This window comes from Lepidochelys kempii, chromosome 5, assembly GCF_965140285.1.
Source record: "Lepidochelys kempii isolate rLepKem1 chromosome 5, rLepKem1.hap1, whole genome shotgun sequence".
Taxonomy (NCBI): Eukaryota; Metazoa; Chordata; order Testudines; family Cheloniidae; genus Lepidochelys; species Lepidochelys kempii.
The window spans coordinates 90,819,539-90,830,719 of NC_136384.1; positions in this window are offsets into that span (position 1 = coordinate 90,819,539).

Below are 11,181 nucleotides of genomic sequence, written 5' to 3' on the forward strand. Positions count from 1 at the left end.
GGTTTCAGAGTGGTAGCCGTGTTAGTCTGTATCAGCAAAAGCAACGAGGAGCCCTTTTGGCACCTTAGAGTCTAACAAACTGATATGGGCATAAGCTTTCACGGGCTAGAACCCACTTCATCAGATGCATGGAGTGGAAAATACAGTAGCAGGTATAAATACACAGCACATGAAAAGATGGGAGTTGCCTTACCAAGTGGGAGGTCAGTCTAACGTGACAATTCAATTAACAGTAGGATACCAAAGGAGGAAAAATCACTTTTGTAGTGGTAATGAGAGTGGCCCATTTCAAACAGTTCACAAAAAGGTCAATTTTTATTTTAACCATCAAATTAGGCCTGAATAAAGACTGGGAGTGATTGGGTCATTACAATACCTAATTTCCCCCTACTGTTACTCACACCTCATGGGAGTTGCAGTTTGGGTGCCTCATTCCCCCATTCTCCTCTTTGGGTTGGGCTCATTGGCCATTCTACATTTCCTCCTATGATGCACAGCTGTTTTGGGAGTTCCATGAGGCACTTCTGTGGTTCTACCAAAGCAGATGTCAGAACATTTTGTATCTCTGTTGCTGCATGGGCATAGAGCTTTGATAATTTTAGTCTCTGCTGAGAGAATCAAGTGCTTCTCAATGGCACATGAACTATGCACTGTTTTTAAAAAATCCCATCTAGGCTCCTAACTGTAATAATACATTTACTTGCAATATATTACTATCTGTACTGTATAGCGGTCCAGAAAGAATGTGGCTGCTGGTAAACAAGGGCGACAAAGCTGGAACTTGGGCTGTGCAAAAGGCTTTTTATTGCCTGTCATTCTTTTCTTTAATAAATGCCTCCTGTTTAAATTGGACTGTGGTTCCATATATCATGACACCTACCAGAGTTTGGGATTAGCAAAGAAGGGGCTACCCAGAGTCGATCCCAAATTTTATACTGGAACAGGACTTTGCTATTCAGTCAGTACTGTAATAGACATCCAAGCTGCATGCCATGTCTATATTGTGCTAATAATACAGTACACACTTTGTAACGACAAGGTCTCCGCAAAGTACAATGTACTATGTACAATCTTATAGAAAACATACACATGAAGTTCTGTGGCCTGCAATGTGTAGCTGGTCAGACCTAGATGATCATGATGGTCCTCTCTGACCTTAAAGTTTATGAGTCTATGCGCAGGAAGACAAAAAATTCTTTAAGAAATAACACATGAAGCTTGGCTAATACAAATTCATGTGCAGTATTTGTAGAGTTGGAAGAAAATTTTCTATAGAAACATTTTTGAAGGAAAATGGTTCTATGACTAAAAGTTAATTTTCATGAAAAAAATTCATTTTTATCAAAATGTTACCTTTTGGAGGTTTCTTTTTAATGAATCCCTTCCCCCCCCCCCCCCCCAAAACTTGAGGAGATTTTTTACAAATGGTTTTGTCAGAACATTTTCCAGGAAAAAAATAATTTCCTAAACAGCTCTAAAACTCAGGCAAAGCAGAATATTAGTGTTTAGTTGAAAAAAAAAAAAAAACACTGAGCAATTCTTCTTCAATCAAATACTTTTTACATATTCAGTACAGACATTGCCTGCTCCAGTGTTGAGTATTAGTGCTTTGATTCAATAAATTCTTGGGACTGTACAAAACTGGTATTACATCTTTAGTTGGGAGGGAAGTTTTTTTTTTTTGTATACAGGGCTGATTAGGTTGATCCTTCTGAATGACACCATTACAAAAATGGCACTTGAAATGTGATATAATTTACATAATAGAAGACATGAGTTTTAAGAGTGAGTAGCCTGGAATCAACTGAGTTCAGTTTAGTTCCAACCTTAAAAGAATCATTTTGTGCCTCGTTATATTGCCAATAGTCATTTGGCGAGACACATACCGGCAGAAGTCATGAAAATATTCTTTCTGAGCAGAAAGCTTTGTGGCAGAGATAGCAAATTTCCCTGAGATCTTGAAGAGTTGGGTGAACCGTCAACAGTCTGGAATAGCATAAAGGGAAATGAGGAATGGGCACCTAATACTTCATATCCGTGCTCAATACTGTCAGTTTCTTCAAACATTTTGGACACAGAGGGCCTGATTGTGCTCTAACTCACATGACTTTTACCTGATATAACTCCATTGACTTCAGTATTACCAGCTTTCATGATTTTATTGCTAGTGTCACAATATTTGTTGTTTCTCTTAAAGACGCTCCTGGAGGTCGAGTGATTATGTGAGAATCTCAGCTTTCACTACAAAAACAAAAGTAAATTTCTAGCCCTTTTGGCTTCAGGGAAAAATTTAAGATGATGAACCCTAAAGGCTCAAAAACCAGAAGGCAAATCAGAAGATAAACAATCTCATGATTGTATGTTATAAGCTGTTTGGCATGCCGCTTGTCTGTGTTTTACAGCACCTAGCACAATGGGGTCCTGCTATGGTTGGGGATCCTAAGCATGATGGTAATACAAATAATAAAAAATACCAATAATGTTCAGAGGCCTGACTCACAATTTCTGAACACTTCTATGTGACTTCGGTAGTCTGAAAAACAGCAGAATAAGACTTACATTTGATAAAGGATTTGGAAATCCTGCTATTCGTCTGATCTCGCTAAAGGTCTGATTTGCTTTTGAGCAGCGCAGGGCTTTTACCCCAGTGACTGAGTGTGAACCATCTGGATGCCAGGGGAATGAATTATAATCATATAACTCATGGCCCTACATTTTCACTTCTTTTAAGGAGGACGTTCATCATCTCCCACTCTCCCTTCCAAAGACCCACAGTGCCTGGCCCAAACTTAATTAATTTCTCTCAGGATGTGTGTTTCTCTTTGTAGGACTATATACTGGGGTGATAGGGGAAAGGAAATGCTAACCACACAAACATGAGGCCAGGGCAATTTTGAACATTTTGAATATGTTAGGGCTAGCAGTCTCCTCATTAAACTCTGATTAGCAAGTGGACTTGATCCAGGCTAATGCAATGCTGAATGAGTTTTTTTTTTTTTTTTTTTTTTTTACTGCCAATTTATCAGAGGTAGGCAATTAAGAGCTCACACACCTCCAAGTCTGGTAATGTTTTTGAAGCAGAGATCTCATACCCGTCCAGCAAGACCTATTGTCCTTAGAACAATATTCCCTACTAATCTCACTTCTGGCAATTTACTTTTTCTTTCCAAGCAGATTGAGAAACAAAAAAGCTTGAAAGAGCATGGGGGAGGGATACCCTATGAGTATTTAATCCCATCCCCTAAGTGGGAGTTTTCTCATTCCATTCAGTTTTTCTTTTAACGAGCCCTGGATAAATAAACTTTACTGCATCACTACTTTAATTCAGGAGATCCAATTATGCATCCAGTGGGGAGCAAAGGCATTCTGTTTTTCAAAGCAAACACAATGCTGCAACACAAGCGCCTTGTAATTATTGCTTCACTACAAATATACAAACCCAAAGGTGAGATTTGCTTTGGTTGATTGTTTAAATGTAATTATTACCTTTCTTTGACTTTCAGCTTTCATGAAGGCTTCCCAAAGGCAGTGCTTGGTGTTATTCTTCATAAGCCCTAGGATCCGAAAGGTTGAACGGGAAACCAATCCTCTGGCCTTTGAGTCACTGAATGAGTTCCCTCACACAGTCAAGGCTGACCAAAGATTTTAACTCAAGAACCAGAAAGTATGAGAGGCACCTGCTGAGGGCCACATCCTAACCAGGAGAGAGAAAGAGAGAGATGAAGATGAAAAGAACAAGCAGGAGACAGGTGGAGATACAAAAATAAAAAGCAGAAAAATGAGAAGCAGCAGTGGAATGACAAAGGAGCTCAGCAAAAGCTTCCCCCTCCACCGGACCTTTGTGAATTGCTAGTGGTATTTGTATTTGTGTCATGCTGACTAAGGGACACAAGCATAAAGACCCATCCTGCCCCAGAGAGCTTGCTACTAAATCTACAATGTAACATGTTATTTAAAAAAAAAACCTAAAAAATTCCTCCCATGTTTTAGGGACCGTGGACAGATTCACTGTTGCCTCTGCTCCTTTGTGCTGGTTCTCTTGGCACACGGTGGCCATAGGGAAGGTGTAAGGGTAGCCCAAAGGCCAGCTCTGGGTTTTCTCCTCTGAAGCCACTGATACAGAGGATGGGGTGAGAGGGGCGGCACATTGGGGGCAATAGAAAGTATGGCTGTAGCTGTGGTTCTCTACTGGTGATTCCCTACTGCTGCAAGACCATGGCAGCAGGGAGAATAAATAAGGGCAGTCATGAAGGGTGTCCAACCCAGCACCAGGTGCTGAACTTTACCCTGTTATCCCTTTAATAAAGGGAGGCACAAAGCTCAATACAGGAGTGCACTGATCCCAAGAGACTGTGTTGCCTTATGATTTCCTCCTCCCATATTAACTCCCTTTTCTTTCCCTCGTTCAATCATTCTTTTTTTACTCATTTCCCTCCCTCTTGTTCCTTTTCTTCCTGTTCTTTTTCCTTCTTGCTGTCATCTGCTGCTATGTTCTTCACCTTTACAGACATTAACTCTCACCCCACTGCTTAGAGACAGCTCAATACATTTTAATATCCCCATTTCACAGGTAGAGAAACAGAGGTAGAGAGGTTAAGTGTGTTGCCCAAGGCCATACAGCAAGTCAACAGTAGAACCAGTGCAAAGCACTCAGAACCTTCCAACCCTATGCTCAGACCTCTATGACTCTCTGTATATACATATCTTATATACAAATACTACATAAGCAGACTATGTTTTACATATTAGACCTATAAGAGATAACACATTACTACATGGGAAGTAATATGAATGTGGCCACTTGCTTTTATTACTGTTCATGCACATAAGTATAACATACTACATATATACTTGAAATATGTTTTTATGAGTCTTTCTCCTGTCTTGTTTCTCACTCTCTGTGTCCCTGTTCTCTTTCTCTAAACACATGAGCAAACTCCTACACATATACACATGTACAATAAACATGTGTTATATCTAAATAGAATTGAAGACAGGCAATCTTCCCCCACAATCCTTTTGGTCTTGGGCATCTGTGAAGCCAGTACTAAGTTCTATCTACCTTGGGTACTTCTCTGGCCCCTCTTGTCATAATATGTGTGCATCTCTCAGTACCCCATGAGGTAGGGAAATACTATTATCCCCATTTTAATGGTTGGGAACTGAGGGACAGAACAATTAAGTGGTTTGACTGAGGTTAAAGGAAGGCTGTGGCAAAGCCTAAAGGTTCTGAGTCCCAGCCCCATGGGACCATCCTTCCTCTCATTTCATGGGACATAATAGTATGTTGGTCTATATATACCAGGGTTAGGCCTCCAGATCCCCTGGCCACCCCCCACCCACCTCATCCCACACTAAACTCCCATTCCACTCAGTACATGTGAGAGGCCATTCAGAGGAAGGCAAGATAGAGTGCAGTAGGTATGGAGTCCCTTGGCACAACTTTTCTCTAGCCTACCCCTATGCATTGAGATCATAGTGACCCTGCTGCCTTAGGGCCTTCTCCGCCCGTGGTGAGGGATAGTGGTGTAAACAGCACAAAGGAGGAGTGAGACACCTGAAAAGGCATTTTCCCCTCATCACTCTCATCTATTTTCCATGAGCTCTGACTACCCTGCTCTGTCAGCCACATAAAGAAAGGGCATGAAGAAGCCACTTGTGACTCCTCCCATAGGCTTAAAGATACCAGCACAGTACAGTGCAACAACAGTGCATGGCAAGGGAGCACAGAATGGGCAGGCATGTGTGCTGCTGCCTCTAGCATGTGGGTACAAGATAGTCCTGGCACTCCCCTATGCCCAATGAGGCAGACTTTCTGCCCGGCTCTGTGGCTGTTCCCATCTCCCTAGTTGGCCACATTCATCTGGTATGAGGAGGTGTCCCCAGCAGGCATAGACCTGGCTTAGCCGGCTCCTGCCCTACTCTACCCAAAATCTCTGATGCAGGGTGTGTGTCAAGGGCAGGGAGGAGGAGAGACCAGAAGGTGCTATGCTCCAGCTATCTTCACCTGGCAGAAGGGTCCTTGGTGCTCCGGTGCCAAGATAGGGATATGGGTTCCGTCTATGGCCCCACCACAGTTAGGGAATCCCATTGCAGCAAAGCCATCCACTATGACCTGCACATTTCCCAGGGTCACTGCCCTTGATATCAGCAGATCTTTGATTGCGTGGGCTACTTGCATCACAGCAGCCCCCACAGTAGATTTGCCCACTCCAAATTGATTCCCGACTGACCGGTAGCTGTCTGGCATTGCAAGCTTCCACAGGGCTATCGCCACTTGCTTCTCAGCTGTGAGGGCTGCTCTCATCTTGGTATTCTTGCGCCTCAGGGCAGGGGGAAGCAAGTCACAAAGTTCCATGAAAGTGCCCTTACGCATGCGAAAGTTTCACAGCCACTGGGAATCGTCCCAGACCTGCAACACTATGCGGTCCCACCAGTCTGTGCTTGTTTCCCGAGCCCAGAATTGGCATTCCACCATATGAACCTGCCCCATTAGCAGCATGATGCCCACACTGTCAGGGCCCGTGCTTTGAGAGAAGTCTGTGTCCATGTCCTCATCACTCTCATCACTGCACTGACGTCCCCTACTCGCCCAGTTTCTCTTTGCCAGGTTTTGGTGCTGCATATACTGCTGGATAATGCGTTTGGTGTTTAATGTGCTCCTAATTGCCAAACTGATCTGAGCGGGCTCCATGCTTGCCGTGGTATGGCGTCTGCACAGAAAAAAGGCGCGGAACGATTGTCTGCCATTGCTCTGACGGAGGGAGGGGCGACTGACGACATGGCTTACAGGGTTGGCATACAGGGAACTAAAATCAACAAAGGGGGTGGCTTTGCGAGAAACAGAATAGCCTCCTCAAGGATAGAACTCAAAACCTCAAGTATAGAACTCAAAACTGGGTTTAGCAGGCCGTTGATTTCATGGAGGGAGGGAGGAGAAAATGAATACAAAACAAATCTGGTCTATTTCTTGTTTTGATCCACTTCATCTATCTTTATACATCTTGCAGTACGACCGCTAGCCATCGTCATCACCTGGGTGCTCGGCAGAAGACAGTGCAGTATGACTGCTGGCCATCATCTTCTGCTGGCTGCAGATTAAAAGACAGTGCACTACTGGTAGGACTGAATCGCCATGAAATGAAACTTAAAAGGGCAATGACCTAGCTGAGTCACTCCCATGTTTGCCCAGGCACCCCGACCTCATCGAGGTTGGTTAAAAGAGCACCTTAGACTATGTCGATGATGGCTACCAGTCATACTGCACTGTCTGCTGCCAAAAGGCAATAAGCTGTTGCTGTGTAGCAATGCAGTACCACGTGTGCCAGCACCCAGGAGATATACAGTGACGGTTAGCTGAGCGGGCTCCATGCTTGCCGTGGTATGGCGTCTGCACAGGTAACTCAAGAAAAAAGGCGCGAAACAATTGTCTACCCTTGCTTTCACGGAGAGCGGGAGGGAAGGGGGGCCTGATGATATGCACCCAGAACCACCCACGACAATGTTTTAGCCCCATCAGGCACTGGCATTTCTACCCAGAATTCAAATGGGCGGCGGAGACTGTGGGAAATGTGGGATAGCTACCCACAGTGCAACGCTCCGGAAGTCGATGGTTGCCTCGGTACTGTGGAGACACTCCACCGACTACATGCACTTAGAGCATTTGTGTGGGGACACACACAATAGACTGTATAAAAATGCTTTCTACAAAACCGGCTTCTATAAATTTGACCTAATTTTGTAGTGTCGACATACCCCTAGTGTATAGCCCATTGACCATCCAAGTTTCCTTTGTGAATCAGAAGTAAACTTCACAGCCTCTTTGCCATGTAAAAAACAGCTCCTTCCTTGCATTGCATGAGGTGTTTCTTTAAAAAAAAATCTTAAAAGTTTTGCCGAGTTCAGATTTTAATCAAGTGTAATGTGGCAATCTAAGAACTAACAGATGAAAGCTGTTTATCATGTTTTCCCCTCCTAAAAAGAGTTCACAAACATCAGACATGGGACTGGCAAGGAAGAGTGTGTGTCTCGTGGATAGAGCAGAGTACTGGCTATACTCATAGCTTCAGGTCTCCTAGTAATTTGTTATGTGACTTGCTCTATAAAATAAATGCATACAAAACAAAGAAACTAACAGCAAAATTCTTTTCTTGTTTCTGCCCATTTAGGGAAAGCAGAGTATTAAAGCTGAGCCCATTGTGCAGAAAATTTCACCATTAGTGTGGTTTCTTTTTAAACTTTCTCCATCCCTTTTGGTAACATCTGCCATCCTCATTTGCACAGCAATTTTCCTAGCCAAGTTAAGAGCAAAGGTCCATCTTGCCCAGTACCCTGTTTTTCGAGAGTGGCCAATGCCAGGTGCCCCAGAGGGAATGAACAGAACAGGTAATCACCAAGTGATCCCTTCCCTGTCACCCATTCCCAGCTTCCAGCAAACAGAGGCTTGGGACACCATCCCTGCCTATCCTGGGTAAGAGCCATTGATGGACCTTTCCTCCATAAATGTATCTAGTTCTCTTTTGAACCCTGTTACAGTCCACCACATCAGCACCCCACCAAACCCATATGCTGGTTCTGAGTTACTTTAACAAGCAAAGGAACAAAAGAGCATCTGAAGAATGTTTTACCTGGCAACAAATGAGTTAAATGGAAATGAGTTAATATAGCATTCTAAAGTTACTTCCCTCCTCCAGAGCTACTATCCAGATGCTTTAGGGCTTACCCAAGTGAAGGCTGGATCACCACACAAATAGGAAGTACAGCTGGTTCCCCAGCTCCAGTCCTGCAGTTATGCAAGAAAATTTGACCAGAAACTAACCATGCCGCTGGGATGAGTAACATGTATGTGTGGTGGTATGGTATGTACTATATGCAATTTCTCTTCAGGTCTCATGGGATCTGATTAGAGATGAAGGAAGTCCAGAGTGACTGATCAGCCAGCTAACTGAAAGGATAGGTTTTACCCTGCGAGGCAAGCATAACAAATGACTTGCACAGATAGGGTCAGATTATCCATGAATTCTGTGGGGAAAATACTTTATTTGAGTAAAAATAGGCTCATTTTTGAGTGGAAATATTAAAATTTCACAAGTGTTGAAAATAATATTGTTAGGGCTGCCTATCTTGTTTATTAACCAATAGATGGTATTTGTACTGCACCCAACAGCATAGAATCTGGATTCAAATCCTTCATATTTCTTTGTAAAGAAAGCAACATAAGGGCCCTTTAGAATAAAGAATGCAGTTTAACTTTTTGTAGGGTTCTATTGTTATTTGAAACTGATCTTTACTAATGACTCTTTGGTTTGGAAGCTTGGCATTATATGGTGATCTGACAGAAACATATTAGAATAGGAAAAATTAGATCATAGACTCATCAATTTTAAGGCCATCATAGACCATTGTGACCATCCAGTCTGACCTAACCCTGATCACAGCATTTCACTCAGATCCTATTCAGGCATTCTAAACATAAATTGGTATAATTTGTGCAAGTTAACCAGTTTGGCAAATCAGTGTAGTTCAGGGTATAACAGAGAAATTTGAAATGTATATACACAGTGACCACATTGAGCCTACTCAGAGTAACCTCCCCAGTCCTGAGATAAACACTGAAATGCACCCAACTGGAGATGGACAAAGGACAGCGTGTTGAAATTTGGATAATTTTTAGGCCAGGGTTGGGTTCAAAGTTGAATCCAGACAAGGTTTTATGTTTGCTTTCAAACGTACCAAAATCTCAAAGGCTATTCTCACAAGATTTTGGCTAAAAATGGTGGAAATTTTTTGAAATCAGCTGGTTTTGTGAGATGTCCTCCATCTTGACTCACAGAAATCTTTCAAGATCAGCTGTTCTCACAAGAGTTAAAAGAACTTGAATAGCAAATCCTGCAAGAACGGGAACCTGGACATTTTCAAGTAAGAACCAGAACAGACCACTTCTGACTTGGGCTTAAACCTGTAGGGACAGATTTTGATCCGCCCATTTAACTATGAACCATCAGCCACCACTCCTAAAATCCTAAGGCATCCAGAATCTGGTTTTGACTCATCTTTATGTACAACATGATGACTAACATGGCAAGTACATTTAGATACACAACCTGATTGTCAGAACTACCGGGCATTCATAACTCCAGCTGACGTCAGTGAGCTCCTGGGTATTAAGTATCTCTGAAAATCAGGTCGTAAATGTCTACTATTTATAGCAGTCTTTTCAAAGGTCACTCTCCAATTAAAATTCACATATTTTTAAAATTACCTCCAAAAATATATTTCTTTTCCTGTGCTACAAAAACACCCTACATTATTGAAATAAGAAGACTATTAAAAATCTAATTTACTTCGCATGCTTTACACTGGTTGTTTAGTATTTGCAATTCTCTAATCTTGCACTTTGCATTTTCTAGTCAATTTTGCTGCACTATCAAGATGCAGGGTGCCAAATGCTACAAGGGAACATTTTATTTAAAAACTAAATGAATAAACAATCTATTTCTATTGGAATTGAAAAAATAAAAATCTTGGAAATAGTTCTGTTGGTCTTATACTTGGTAAAAACTTTTTTGTTTTGTCATATTTAAAGTTTGGGCCTAATTTGCCCTTCCCCTTTAATAGAAAGCCCCATGAATGAGAAACGCTGTCAGGACGCATTCAAGGTACAACTTCATTCTACCCACCCAGTTCCTAACAGCCCCCTTTTTGTGTTTCCCTCAGACACACCAGGCACTCCAAAGTGATGTCAGAATGGAGGGGAAGACCGTCAGTGGGAGTAGCCTGCCAAAGCTGACACTCCAAAGGGCAGCATGAGGAAAACCAGAACAAATGACTGGAAACTGGTTTTCTTTCCACCAGTTATCATGGGATGCCCGCCATTCTGTCTGGTAACCATAAATTAGCCTTCCACCGTAAAAAGAGGCAGCTGAGAAAGCCATAATCAAAAGCAAAACACAAGAAAAAGTTTCAACAAGTGGAGAAAAACATTTTTAAACTAGCTGAGTTTATGCAGAGAATTCTTTGGGCACTATTCATAAAAATGTTAGGCTCCATTAATGTGGCATTTCATAAAGTGCACTCATAGAAAATGAGTGACGATGACTGTAGTTTCCCACTCAACAAAGCCCTCCTACCACAAGGGCAGAAGCTACACTGCTGTTACACCTGAAGGGAGGGCACTGACTT